The sequence below is a fragment of the Ornithodoros turicata genome, chromosome 7, assembly GCF_037126465.1.
Source record: "Ornithodoros turicata isolate Travis chromosome 7, ASM3712646v1, whole genome shotgun sequence".
Lineage (NCBI taxonomy): Eukaryota > Metazoa > Arthropoda > Arachnida > Ixodida > Argasidae > Ornithodoros > Ornithodoros turicata.
Window position 1 is genome coordinate 11,201,885 of NC_088207.1, and position 13,978 is coordinate 11,215,862.

The following is a 13,978-nucleotide window of genomic DNA, read 5'->3' on the forward strand; positions in this document are numbered from 1 at the left end:
CTGTGATATTTGGAAGATGTCTCCTTTGTTGCTCGATTTGTTTGCACGAATTATCGTAAAAGACTGGGTGATCTAATGGTCTAATGCTTTGTTTTACTTTGTTTCAACTCATTATATTTACATCATTACTGTTATTATTCAAAGCAGCTTCGCGCCTTCAGGTGATTTTGATTTACTCAGCATTTATTGTTCTACAGGTGGCTGTATATCCTTCCGTCGAAGGACTTCTTCTTTGCCTAAAATCATGTTTCATGCAAGAATTTGTTTGTGAGCACGTCACGTATTCTGTCTTCAATGTTGAGCACGTCGTAAATGTGAACATTTAGCGTTGCCAACCACCATGCCTACAAAAACTCAGCTGCAGCGTATTGTGTATTATATTGTGTAAGAGTATTCTGCACATCGTATTTATTTCTGATAAATGTTTGTCGTTTAACAAATTTATTGTTCAACCAGGTTTCCAATACTGTGTAATACATCCATAACCCTAAAACTGGGGGACACAATCTCACGACAGCAGTTCGCCTGCTTCATTGCCCTCTTATATCATTGTGTTACGTAAGCTTGAAGTTGTGGGCGTGTGGTGAAGAAAGGCAGGCAGCAAAGTAGGAAGCCACAGTTTATTGGGCAGCGCGATCAGTGGCTGCCAGAGGACTGAACTGACTGGCAGAGAATGCCAGGGAAGCGCATGTCGCGCGGCGCGTAGCGGTGGCAACTTAGTCTTCGTCGGCGTAGTGATGGATCGACGACGCTGTGGCACCTGCGTTGGGAGGCTCAGTGGGAGGCGGTGGGCCTGCTGATGCATCGGTGGAGGGAACGTGCGCCATGGAACGCTGCAAGTACCGGGTCACCAAAAACTGTGGGCGTGTGGTGAAGAAAGGCAGGCAGCAAAGTAGGAAGCCACAGTTTATTGGGCAGCGCGATCAGTGGCTGCCAGAGGACTGAACTGACTGGCAGAGAATGCCAGGGAAGCGCATGTCGCGCGGCGCGTAGCGGTGGCAACTTAGTCTTCGTCGGCTGCCACAAAGTGACCAGTTGAGTAACCGGAAAGAAGCAAAAAACCCCAGCACTGACGTAGCATGCCCAATATTTTGGAGTTAGAGAAACGACAAGTAACTGGTACTATTTCAAGTAAACTGCTTGTTGGTCTTCTGGTGGAAATCTGCTTTCTTTGTGAAAGAACTGTTTCATTTGCTACTGGGACAGAGTCCTCGCTATGCAGGCTCTTCCGAGGATGTGGGCACACTAGTATGTGCGTCAAGGACGAGGGCATCAGGCTCAAATAGCTGAAATGTCGACATTTAGCTCAAATAGCTCAGTGGGCTCCGCGGCACGAGGACAATGGCATTTACAGACCTCTTGTTTTCGTTATACAGCTGTTCGCGTGTGCATCAGCGGCAGGAGACGCAGGCATCTACTTTCTCTGGAACGGAAACGACGGCTGCCTGCTGCCCTTGAACACTGCTCGTCTGCATGAACGTCGTACGGCATCAACCCGTTTTTATCTCGGTGATAACTAACTGCACTATCGCTCGGGAACGTCATGGATAGCCTCGACACCTACAAAAGCCGGCTGTGAACACGGGATCGTCAGTGGGCTCCGCGGCACGAGGACAATGGCATCTTACAGACCTCTTGTTTTCGTTATACAGGTTGGTAGCACATCTTGTATGTTTTCTAAGAAAAACAACAACCTTTGTCTTTTCGTGCTGCCGAGCCCACAGGCGTTAGTCACGATTGTATCCGAATGTTACAATGTACTTGCAATTCTGCTTGTCAGGGCCGGTGATGTTGAGCTCAACCCAGGCCCCTCGACTGACGCCAAACTTCAGCAATTACTTGAAGCGGTGTCCATTTTGCCCGCCCTAAGCGCCGGTCAAGCTAAACTCTTGAATGACACTGCAGCCATTAAAACAAAACAGGAGACAACTGAGACTGCTTTGCTTGACATAACCAGCCGCATAGACAAAATCGAGACTGATGTAGCCGCCGTAACAGCGGCATTGAAAGAAATTAGCGAAATGAGAAGCACGATAACAAACCTAGTGAGCGAAAACACGCGACTACGCTCTCGCATAGACGATCTCGAATCAAGGCAGCGACGTTCCAACCTTCTCTTTTTTGGAATCCCTGATAACGAAACGGAGTCATGGGCCGAGTCAGAGCAGAACATTGTTAAAGTATGCCTTGATAGGCTCAACATCCCAGTCACAGACAATGATATTGAACGTGCACACAGATTGGGTCGTTATCAGCCGAACAAAACACGACCAATCATTGTCGAATTTCTTCATTTAAAAAAAAGGAATGTATCATATCTGCTGCACCTAATCTCAAGGGTACAGGAATGGCGGTCAGCAACGACTATCCAGCAGCCATACGTACGGCTAGAAAACACCTCCTTACTTTTGCAAAGTCTTTGTCATCACCATATAAGTTGCGTCTCAACACACTACATGTCGACAACAAGCGGTGCGAGTACGATTGTTCTACGAATTCCGTCAAAGAAATAAATGCTGGGAAACGTGCTCCATAACTTGTTTCGAGCTGTCCAGTTCTGACTTCACGGCCACAAGACGTTGGTCTCTCGCTTTTCTACACAAACATACGTAGTGTGATGTCAAAAGTAGATGCTCTATCCTCTGCTATCGACGACCACAGCCCTGACCTCATTGCCATCACAGAAACGTGGCTGTCACAGAATATTAGAGATCACGAAATATTCCGTCAATCTTCCGCATACACTATATATCGTACTGATCGTGTGTCAGGGAGGGGAGGCGGCGTACTTCTGGCCATGAGGTCTAATCTGCTCTCGCATATGATTCATGTCGACAGTAACTTAGAGACGTGCTGGGTATCACTAGAATGCACTCATCCACCTGTTCTTGTTGGTGTGTGTTACCGACCCCCCCAAGCTAACCGTGAATTTGCCACCATCTTCCACAACGAAACCGCTTCGCTCATTAATCGTTTCCCACGTCACCACCTTCTCATACTCGGGGATTTAAACTATCCTAACATTGACTGGACGTCAAGTGAACCACACGGTACTAGCATCGATGATAAGAATTTCGTCGAACTGTGCCTTACCCTGAACTTAACATAGATGATCCTTTCCGCAACAAGGAATCCACCTTTTGCGCCTCACACTCTAGACCTTCTACTGACGTCACAACCCGAAATTCTTAATAACCTGTCGATAGACGATGGCCTTAGCGATCACTGCATCATCACCGCTAGGATGACCATACCGAGAACCAATAGGTCAACCTCTGTTAAACGCATTCTCCTATATTCCAGAGGTGACTTTGATGCGATGCGGAACGAACTACGCCACTTTTATGATAGATTCTCGGTGGAATGTGTGAGTCGCACGGTAGAAGATAACTGGTTTGCCTTCAAAACAAAGTTGCTCTCTTTAGTGGAAACCCATATACCTACCACGACTATACGTAATCGAGCCGATGCCGATGCTCCTTGGTTCACTCGCACATTACACTTGCTGCGAAAGAAAAAACAACGCCTTTTTCGTCAAGCTCGCATTCTGGGTAATCCCGTCCTGTGGAAGAGCTACAGGCTGATCGCTCAGAGATACAGACATTCCTTACGCAATGCAAGGGAAAAGTTCTACAATATTGAACTCCCCAAGATTATGTCAAATAACCCTAGAAAGTTCTGGAAAATCATAAACCCACGTTCTAATTCACAACTCCAATTGGTTGACTCTGAGGGACACCCAGTGCCAGAAGGCGACTCTGCGGATGTATTTAACAACTTCTTCTCTTCCGTCTTCACGCGTGACTGCACTAGGACTGCGCCCACAGAACCCTCTACGCCCCCATATCCCACTATGGAGAGTATATCCGTCAGCCCACATGGTATCTCTAAACTTATCGACTCTCTTAAGAATACTTCATCATGCGGTCTTGATAGTATAAATATCGAAGTCTTAAAACAGACCAGAGACATATCCTCACTCTTCCTGTCATTTATCTTTCAGCAGTCGTCAGAGACAGGTGAAATTCCTCGTGACTGGAAGACAGGCAAAATCATTCCCCACACCCACACACTCCATCGAACTACAGACCAGTTTCACTAACAAGCGTCCCGTCGAAACTCATAGAGCATGTCGTCTACAAACACGTGATCCAGTTCTTGGAAAATAACCAGTTCTTCTTCCACAATCAGCACGGATTCCGAAAGGGTTTTTCCTGCGAAACCCGACTTGCATCGTTCACGCATCACATCAGCCTCGCTTTAGATAACAACACTGAATGCGATGCTATCTTCCTCGACCTATCAAAAGCCTTTGATAGGATATCACACTCATTGCTGTTTAGAAAATTATCAGCGCTCCACTTCCACCCACTTATACTTCAATGGATTAAGAACTTCTTAACAGATCGGTCACAGACTGTATACGCTAACAACCACTACTCTTCATATGCGCATGTCACCTCTGGTGTCCCACAGGGTACGGTATTAGCACCTTTGTTGTTTTTAATATATATCAATGATCTCCCACAGTCAGTTTCATTGCACATTCGCCTATTTGCAGATGACTGCGTCGTCTATCGCACAGTCCATTCCACAGCTGACCATATAGCCTTACAGAGTGACTTGTATAAAATAGGCGAATGGTGCGAAACCTGGCAGATGTCACTTAACCCCACAAAATGTAAACATGTGACGTTTTCACGAAAACAACGATCATGTCCCACTACATATATCATAAGTGGATCACCTGTAGAAACCGTTACTAACTACAAATACCTTGGAGTACATTTCTCGTCTGATCTAACATGGAACACACACATCTCGAATATTCTTTCTAATGCAAATCGTAGTCTTGGGTATCTTCGGCGACACATTACTCATGCACCTCCACACCTCAAACGGCTGGCCTACCTCATGTTTGTCCGCCCGAAGATCGAATATGCCAGTGCCATATGGGATCCCTACCAAACTTATCTTTCGAATAATATAGAAGCCTTGCAGAATCGGGTTGCCCGGTTCTTCTTCAAACAATATTCACCTTACACAAGCGTAACCTCACTCAAGGTCCGAGCTGAGCTCACCGACCATAAAACACGTCGCATGATTCAACGGCTGTCATTATTTCACAAGTTCTATCACTCTCCCGCGCTCCGCAGTAGTTACATCCGCTCCCCTTCTTATCTTTCCTGCCGCGTTGACCATCAACATAAGGTACTACTAACTCGGTCACGTACAACATCATTCGAGGCATCCTTCTTTCAACGAACATCATCAGATTGGAATAAACTCCCACGGCATATTGCAGAACTCACGGATCATATCCAATTTACCAACGCATTAATCGCCGAGTTCACTTGATCATTGTCGCTCCATGTACACGCACATCATCGCTCTCTAATCTAGATATATTCTTTGCTTTTCATGTTGTTATAATCTTTTTCTGTCTGCTGTTTTTTTTTTCCTTGTTTTTTCAGTGTATGTTTGTTGTTTGATGAACAGTGCCAGTGTGTTACATACGTGCTCACTCCCTCATGTAATGGCCTAAAGGCCCCTTGATGGATTAATAAATAATAATAATAATAAATAGCACAATAACTAAGACCTAACCATCTACATATACACATTATATGCTATACATGCACAAATTTTATTTTTAATGGAACACAGGATATGTTCTATTTTACACTGTCGTACAGCTCATCTAACATCTGTATTGGCACCAGTGTTGCCAGCAAATAAGGGCTGAAGTAGCGGAACGGCCTTGCGGGATGCCCAGAGCAAGTTGAACTGGTTGAACGCAGCAGCACACCACTGGTATGATAATGGTTGGTAGGGTTATTTTTTGGTAATGTGAAGCAAAGCGCAGAGTGGTAGTAGGAACAAAATCTCATTAGAACATAGTGCATCGAAGGCAGGTTCCTTTAATTTGGAGGTGACCTGCAGAGGACTTGCTGGAGTTGTCCTGGCATGTTACCCTGGTGAAAGACTTCAGCTGCCATACACCTGGGCTGCCCTGATTTGAGAGAAGAAAATAACACAGTATACAACCCCAGTTCCGGTGAATGCAAATGATGTAATCTAACTGAGCAATGATTATAAGATAAGAAGTGTAAACAAGAAAATGTCGCCCTCAATATCATATCTCTGCACATGAAAAAAGCAAACTGTAAACCAAATAACAAAAAAAAAAAAAGGTTTTAAACAACTTGTGAACAATATAGAGAGCCCGAATGGTAGGCAAGGCACTGCATTAAAGGGGAATTTGGAAAAAGGGTGCACAGCATTTGTCTACTCTGACTAGTAGGTTACAATGATCATGCTGTCTCGCCTAAGTGGTTTCTGGCTCCGCTGAGGAAGTCACCCGTGAACATGAAAGCAGCTGAGTGAAGAGAAAAAAACGAATACGTATGTTCAACATATTACATAAATATTCTGTTGAAGTATGGTTTCTAAGGTCATGCTAAACGAAGTGTACTTTTATCAACAGTGCACCACCTGAGTTTAGGGACTAGATTCGATAACTTCTTTTTTTTTTTTTACTCTCTCTGTGCCGTAAGCGGCGGCAAGGTTCAGAGTCACGCAAATGAGAATTAACCCATTCACACAATCCTGAAATCTATGATAGCATTTGAACCACACGGACTGAGCGACTTTTGTTAGCCCCAATAACGAAAAATACTCACACCTTTGCGCCGTTTGGGTGGATGTTCTTTCCCCGATGTGGACAGGTACTGTGATGGTGCTACACCTTGGTTCAGACGACACTGAGCTCGTTATCCAGTACGTTGAAGAGATTAAGCGTACCCTTCGTAAATTCGATCATGCAAATGTCCGCTACAAACACGAGCAGCTAGTCGACTGCCATATTTACACTTCACAAAGAGCAGCTCTACAGTGCCGCCTGCAGTCGATCACGGCAGCACCATTCACATTGGCAACCATTCTCGGCCCTAGGTCTAACCAGATCGAACATTGCCAAGCCGATGAGTATTTCAAGATTGTCCTCCGGCACACTGGTCTCCTCCATACCCTATGATCTGCCCGCGTACCTGTTGGTTGTGTGTGTGTGTGTGTGTGTGTGTGCTGTGGTTTTGCCTACCGTGCTGATGTCTTACTGAGTCCACTGACTATCGACCCTATTTAGCATCGTTCATCACCTCACCATCAGGACATATCTCATCCTGCCCTATTATGCCTTGAGGTAGCGGGCCGCACCTTACCTGGCGAAGTTCCCCATTCATTATCATTAATTTATTTGATGCTGTTGTTATTGCAAGATTGGAGCCAAGCACACCAAACTGCAACCGGCGCGTTCCTTGCAACGAGTGAGCACCGCAGCATCCTAGCGCCGCTCATTACAAAAGCACGGGCGGTGCTACGATGCTACGGTGCTCACGCACTTCCAGTAAAGCACCGGTTGCAATTTAGTGAGCTTGGCTCTAAACTTGCAAATGAAATTGGTGGCCACCGTAAGATCGCACGTGTGGAAATGTCATGTACTCCAGTGACAAGAGTCATCCGCAAAAATTTAGTTCCCAAGCATGCCCTCCTCCTTCGCCTTCCTCCTCGCGCCCTCTTCAGCCTAGTCGTACGCTTCCCCGTGGCTTTCCTCCTCACGCTCCTCCCGTACTTTCATCCTCCGCTTGACTTCGCGTTCGCTGTGACTGTTACAACGCCGACGAGGCTCAACGCAGGAATAGTCGCCTTATAGCTGCGCCCTAAAAATGCCAGCATGTCCCGTAGCGTTGCAACGAGATTATAATGGTCTGTAGAAAGCTATATAGTTTCACCAGGCAGTATAACGAATGGTGCTGACGTTGATTTCTGCGACATTTTGCCAATGCAACGACACAGCCGATGCCGCATATATTCCAAGAACTGTAGCAGGGAAAAGGGAAACACCAAGAAACAAAGACGAAGACCATAAACGAAGATCACAAACGAAGAATCCAAGATGACCAGACGCTCCCGCAGGGCCCGAAAAACCCCGGTCGTGAAAGACAAAGGGGGACCGACTGCTGCCGGTACTTCTATTACACGACAGAAGCCGGCAGCGCGGGATCGGTCCCTCGACCATTACGGGGGGCCTGAAGTCGACCTCGACCTATTCTTCAATTTGGTCGTACATGCGAATTAAAACTCGAGTCTTTACTCTGATTACGATGATCCGAAAGATAGGAAGTACTCGCATGTACTTTACTTTGGAATACTCTATGGTTTCTCAAGCGCCTTGGGTCCGTACTGAGAAGCTACCAGCTACGGACGAATTCGTCAGTTCGTTCCGAACTATGGTCAGCATTCCACCTTCGACAGCAAACGATGCTCTTACGAGTACTAGAGCATTGTGCAACGATATAACGTCCAAGAAATACGGAGCGCCCTTCTCCGGATTGCTATCGACGGCGAAAGCACACATCACGAAGAAAGGCTTTACGGCACTCGAGGGACACGAGAACGCTATAACGTGTAAACAGGGTGAAAAGAGAAAATTGCATGAACTGTCCAGCACCAGGCACGTGTTTGTTTTGCCGTCTTCCTCAGCTGCTCGACATCATGTAATTCCTAGCAGGTATTCTGCAACCAACACCGTGCCTGGTTCCGAAGATCCTGAGTGGCTTGCATTGCGGCGAAGTGTCCTAGATTCTACAGCACGATATTATCACCGCATACTTCCATTGGTCGTAAACATGAAACGTTCCATAGGTCGTAGAAAGAGTGAACTCGTCTTTCGACGTCCTTTTGCCTTTGGGACATTAGAGTAAAAGTATTTGTTGCGGTGTGTATGATCTCGTGCACATTCATTTAGCTCGTGCTGTAGCCGGGGGGGGGGGGGGGTCAGGCTGACCGAAGGTCGGCTTCCTATTCCTAAATCTAAATATATCACAAAGATGGAGTAAAACCAATTATAAGATGATGACGGTGGCATGATGTGTAGATGACATGAAAGATCAACTCATAATTTTCTCATGACGCCTGTCGTGTGGAGGAAGTCGAGGAAAGCTCGAGTGACGTACCACTGACGGGAGTGTCGCACAGGGCCAAGTATACAGGAAGGTCTATGTGTGTGTGTGTCCCAGAGCAGTCAGGCGTCCTTTGAGATTGTCGCGAGCAGTGTCCTAACGTCTGCGGTGCGGTAGCAGACGCGCTGTGTCTGCTTCTATCCTACACGTTGCGCACGCTGAGGAGCTCAGTTGGCCCATCTTGTATAGCCGTGACGGTGTTCGGGATACTTTTAACCGTAAGCGATGTACGATAGTTTCTTCCCTTCGGGTGAGCCGCAGAGTGGTCGAGTATTCCATCTTCGGGTCGATGGAGTGTAGGAGCGTGTTTTCAGGCACAGCATTTTCTATGAAGTGTAGCAGTGATGGGCAGTACTTGAAGTACCAAGTACTCAAGTAGTACTTTAAGTACATATCTGTGTACTTGTACTTTACTGTAAGTACATTTTAAATCGTGTACTTTGTACTGTACTTAAAGTACTTTCTTCCTGTGCTTTCCCGTCAAGTACTCAAGTACCCAAACTTGAACTCCTGACAAAAAATCACAAAAGAGTATCAAAAATGCACCGTACTAAAAGTGCTAAAATGACAGCAAGAAAACGAAAACACACAGATAGCGCTATCTGTGTGTTTTCGTCTTCTTGTCGTCATTTTAGCGCTTTTAGTGGGATGCAGTACCAAGAGTCCCAGTCTGACATTTTACCAAAAAGGATTTTTGTGCTGCTAAAGATCATAATTGTTGAAGCTAATGTATTGTCGAGAGGCTTGAAATGTTGAAAAAGTATCAACGCTTCTATGATTATGTAAAACGAATGGAATGCAAAGACACGCACACATTATGACACTGCAACCGGCAGCACAATGACTTGGTCAGTTGTCATTCCAGTTCTCCCAATGCAGGGTTCTAAGCTTTTTTGATATTGTTTCCTTCATTGGCAATTAATAATCATTTGATGTCACAATGTGTGATTGCATTACATGACGAACACTCTGAAAGACACACATGCTTCCATTTTTACATTTTACGTTTTTTTAAACTTGTCACATGGATTACATTGCTGCAGATCACAGTCGTATAAAAATGATGGCTTACATCGTGCTTCATCGTCTTTTACTTTCTTCATATTCTTTTTTTAAACATGTTGTATTTCAAAAAGCAACATGGAATGCCCAGAAATATATAGTCTCCGTTGACTTGTACTTTTTTCCCTCGAAATTTCCTAGCCTGTTATAGCAGAAGATTAGTACCGGAACACCACACTAGGCGGGTGATCTTGGATCAGTCAGGTTACAATACATAATCACAGCACAGCTGACGGATTACCTCTCTACATGTAACTGCAAATTATGTCATCTGATTAAGTTCATATTCACGGGTTAGCACTTAACCTAGGACTTTATGGCTTTAGAGGATTTGACAAGAATGCTCGCTAAAGTTTCTCCAAAAAAGCAAGACACAGATACTTAACAGTGAAATGCAAAGTGATCCAAATTAAATTCGCAATGTACTTGATGAATATTTGAAGTACGTACTTTGCCTTGTACTTTGTACTTTACTTCAAGTACATTTGGAATTGGGTACTTTGTACTGTACTTGAAATACTAATGACCCCAGGTACTTGGTACTTTACTTTAAGTATAATCTTGAGGTACTTTGCCCATCACTGAAGTGTAGTGTATTGCGAGCGCAGAGCCGCTTCACCTGAATTCTGTTGGCGGACGACGACATCGGTACTGATGCAATTAGCTCACCTTTCTCATGAGCGCGGCGCGCAGCGTCATCAGCGTATGCGTTCCCGTGTAGGCCGATATGGCCTGGCACCCACTGGAACCAGACACTGTGGCCTGAGGCGAGTAATTCGTTGTAGCGCTTTGCGATCCTTGTGCAAATATCGTTAATCGTATTAACACAGTATGAGGCCATCACCTGTAATGCTGTCTTGTTGTCAGTGATAATCGTCCAAATGTCCGCTGATGAACCCGATATGTATGACGATGCTGCGTAGATGACGTAGAGCTCCGCCTCTGTGGAGGAAGCTTAAAGGAACTATGAAATTTCCCGAACCCCCTTCCTTTTTTTCGCAGGAAACTGTTCTTCCCGTCTAGAAACTAATATGCCACAAATTTTTCCGGACGAAATCGCTCCATCGAAATGCGAGGAGAGCACTCTCCAAATGTCTCTTCCGTCCCTCCTCTGTGAAAGGTCTCTCGTGTCCCGCGCACGTGCTCCCGTCGATGGTGTAACTGTACGGACCACACTTCTGTGCCCCGTTGTGCGCCCTGCGCCCTGTGCCGGTGTTGCACAATGGCACGGAGTAAAAGGAAGGAGACCGGACTCGACGGAAAACATGAGTCTGAATTCGTCGTATAATTACGGCCGTGTGGCGGCGCTGGCGCGCCCTGGTAGGCTGGATACCGAAACTAATAGCCTTGACAGAGCATCGTGCGTGATGCATGTTCTCGTTACGGAAAAAAAGAGAAAAATGATCCGTGCCACAGACAGAACGGTTTTGTGTTCAGGATGAGCTTTCTTTAAACTTCTTTCTGTTTCTCTTAGCTGTAACATCGTCATCTTGACTGCTTTACGTGCCATGAGGGAAAGCCCACCTATCCTGTTTTGTCCTGTGGTGTTCTCGCGAAGTGGTGTTGTGGAAAGATAGAGAGTAATTTTGAATGTGTAACAAGATATATGCACACGGAAACGTCCTGCAACATCGTCGCTTCTTCTAAGCACTGCGGAGTTAACTTCGGTTGTGTTAATTTCACGTTTCCTTTACCGTAATGACGCAAAGATGTTCCAAATGCATTCCAAAATTGTGAAGGGACTCCAAGTCATATTACATTGTGAAAATGATTATGTGATCTACAGTGCAATAAAATATGTTTCGTGTGCAAGCAGAATAAACAACCTTTCAGTCACTGATTGAGTCGTTTATTACCCCGGAGCCGGTTTTATGATGCGCACTACCAGTGCGTGTCAAAGGTACCCCGCGCAGTAGTGAAAGTTAAGTGCTCAGCTGTTCACCAAGTGTTTTGCTACACGATGCTGTGCTGAATTTAACAATGAGTAGAAACTGCTTCATACCTGGATGCGACACCGGAAATTCTCTTGCGAAGAAGAGAAACAAAGAAAAGGGGCAGAAAAATCCCACTCTCTTCGGCGTGCCAAAGGTAAGAAAGTGAAACTAGTACGTGCGCATTTTATCGGCCTCCATCTCGGAGATACGGAAACGTCTAAGTAGATTTTGACTGAAGTATGGACTTATACGCGGTGTGATTTCAAAAGCAGGTCCGTTCAAAATGTAATCTAGGCAGTATATCACATACGATAGTTTTGCTAGTTTATTGAAAGTAAAACATCAAATAGGTTTCTTCTTCCTCCTTTGTGAAGTGCTCTTGTGGGTAGCTTGGTGCTTGACTGCACTTGGTTCTGGGCTGGAATATTGCAAAGAGAAGGAAGGTATATACAGCATCTGTTACAATTATTGGGCACAAATGTTTTCACAATGTACCAGCTCGCCTGCACCCTTGCACTTCTACCATTGGGCACAAACTGTGCAAGAGCTTGTTTTTTCTTTTTTACGCAAATCAATGTATCCATCAGTTTTGCTCTTCATAAACTATCATTATAAAGTCCAGTTTGCTGGGCTCGTAAAAAAATGTATGGTGGAGATATTTCCTACAATTGAAATTTATAAGAAAGAAAACACTCAATTTTGGGAAGTTCTAGTTATAAGGAGAAAAGTTGCGCCCTGAGGATATGTTCGTTTCATTTTTGTATCGAGATTGCCTGGCATTGTGGATCATGTGCGCCCAGAGAACACGGTAATGGTTTGTATTTCTTACGGCTATACAACTTTTCACTAACAATGTATAATGTTTTCTTGCAATGAGCGTGCACTCTCTTTGAAAGAACAATTGTCAGACTGCTTCAGCAGTTACTTGCAATATTGGCTTCTGGTCTGTGAATTGAATTGAATTCTAGTCTGTGCCCTGTCCCTTCTGTTAGTGTATTTATATTGTGCTAAAGAACAAAACTTAAATGTATGCATGCCAATGAATTTCCTCTCGAAATATGTAGTGGAATGAGGCACAACATTTCCGTTTGCTTTGTCTTGGCTGTACTATTATTGTACTGCATTATACTACATTGTATTGCTGTACTGTATTGCATTATAGTGCAGAATGCCTCGTATCTTCCCCATGCTCTTCAGGAGATTTTCTACTTGATAGCGGACATTTGTGATCTTATTTTCAGAATGAAGAACTGTTCAAGAAATGGAAAACAGTCATTCCAAGGCTTGACAAAACGCTGTCTAAGACTGATAAAGTGTGCATCCTTCACTTCAAGGAGAGTGACATTGAAAGGTACTACACCACCACTCTGAAGGACGGCACAGTGCACAAGCTGGAAAGAACAAAGCCAACGCTAAAGGAGGATGCTGTGCCTTGTCTCTTTCCGAATACCTCGGAGAGTAAACGGAAAGAAGGCAAACGAAAAGCTCCAGCTGAAAGATCTGTGCCTGTAAAGCATGCGCGTGGATCAAGTGACGAGCCGCAGCCTGGCTGTTCTCACCACGACCATGAGGTCCCTGTACCGACAGGAGATGAGGACAATCTCGTGGATGTGGCTGCGCCAATAAATCAAGATGACCACGACACCTTCACAAAACTGCTGGATGAAGTGACACAGATACAGAAACCTAACTCTCAGTGGGCAACTTCAATTGATGTGAAGAAAAAATTCATCGCTTTCGTTTACGTCGATGACATGTTCAATGTGACAAAACGTATCATTGTGAAGGCTGACCTTGAAATCTTAGTCTTTTTCAACGAAAGGTCTGTTCAGATGCCAGAAACAAGTGGAAAGAAAGCAGTGTCTGGTTCAGAGGTCACATCAATCTTGAAAACCATCGATGAGGCTTGTGTGTGTCCTGGAGTCAAGGGGTCCTCCAGGTGGGTAACTAAGGCCTCGTAAT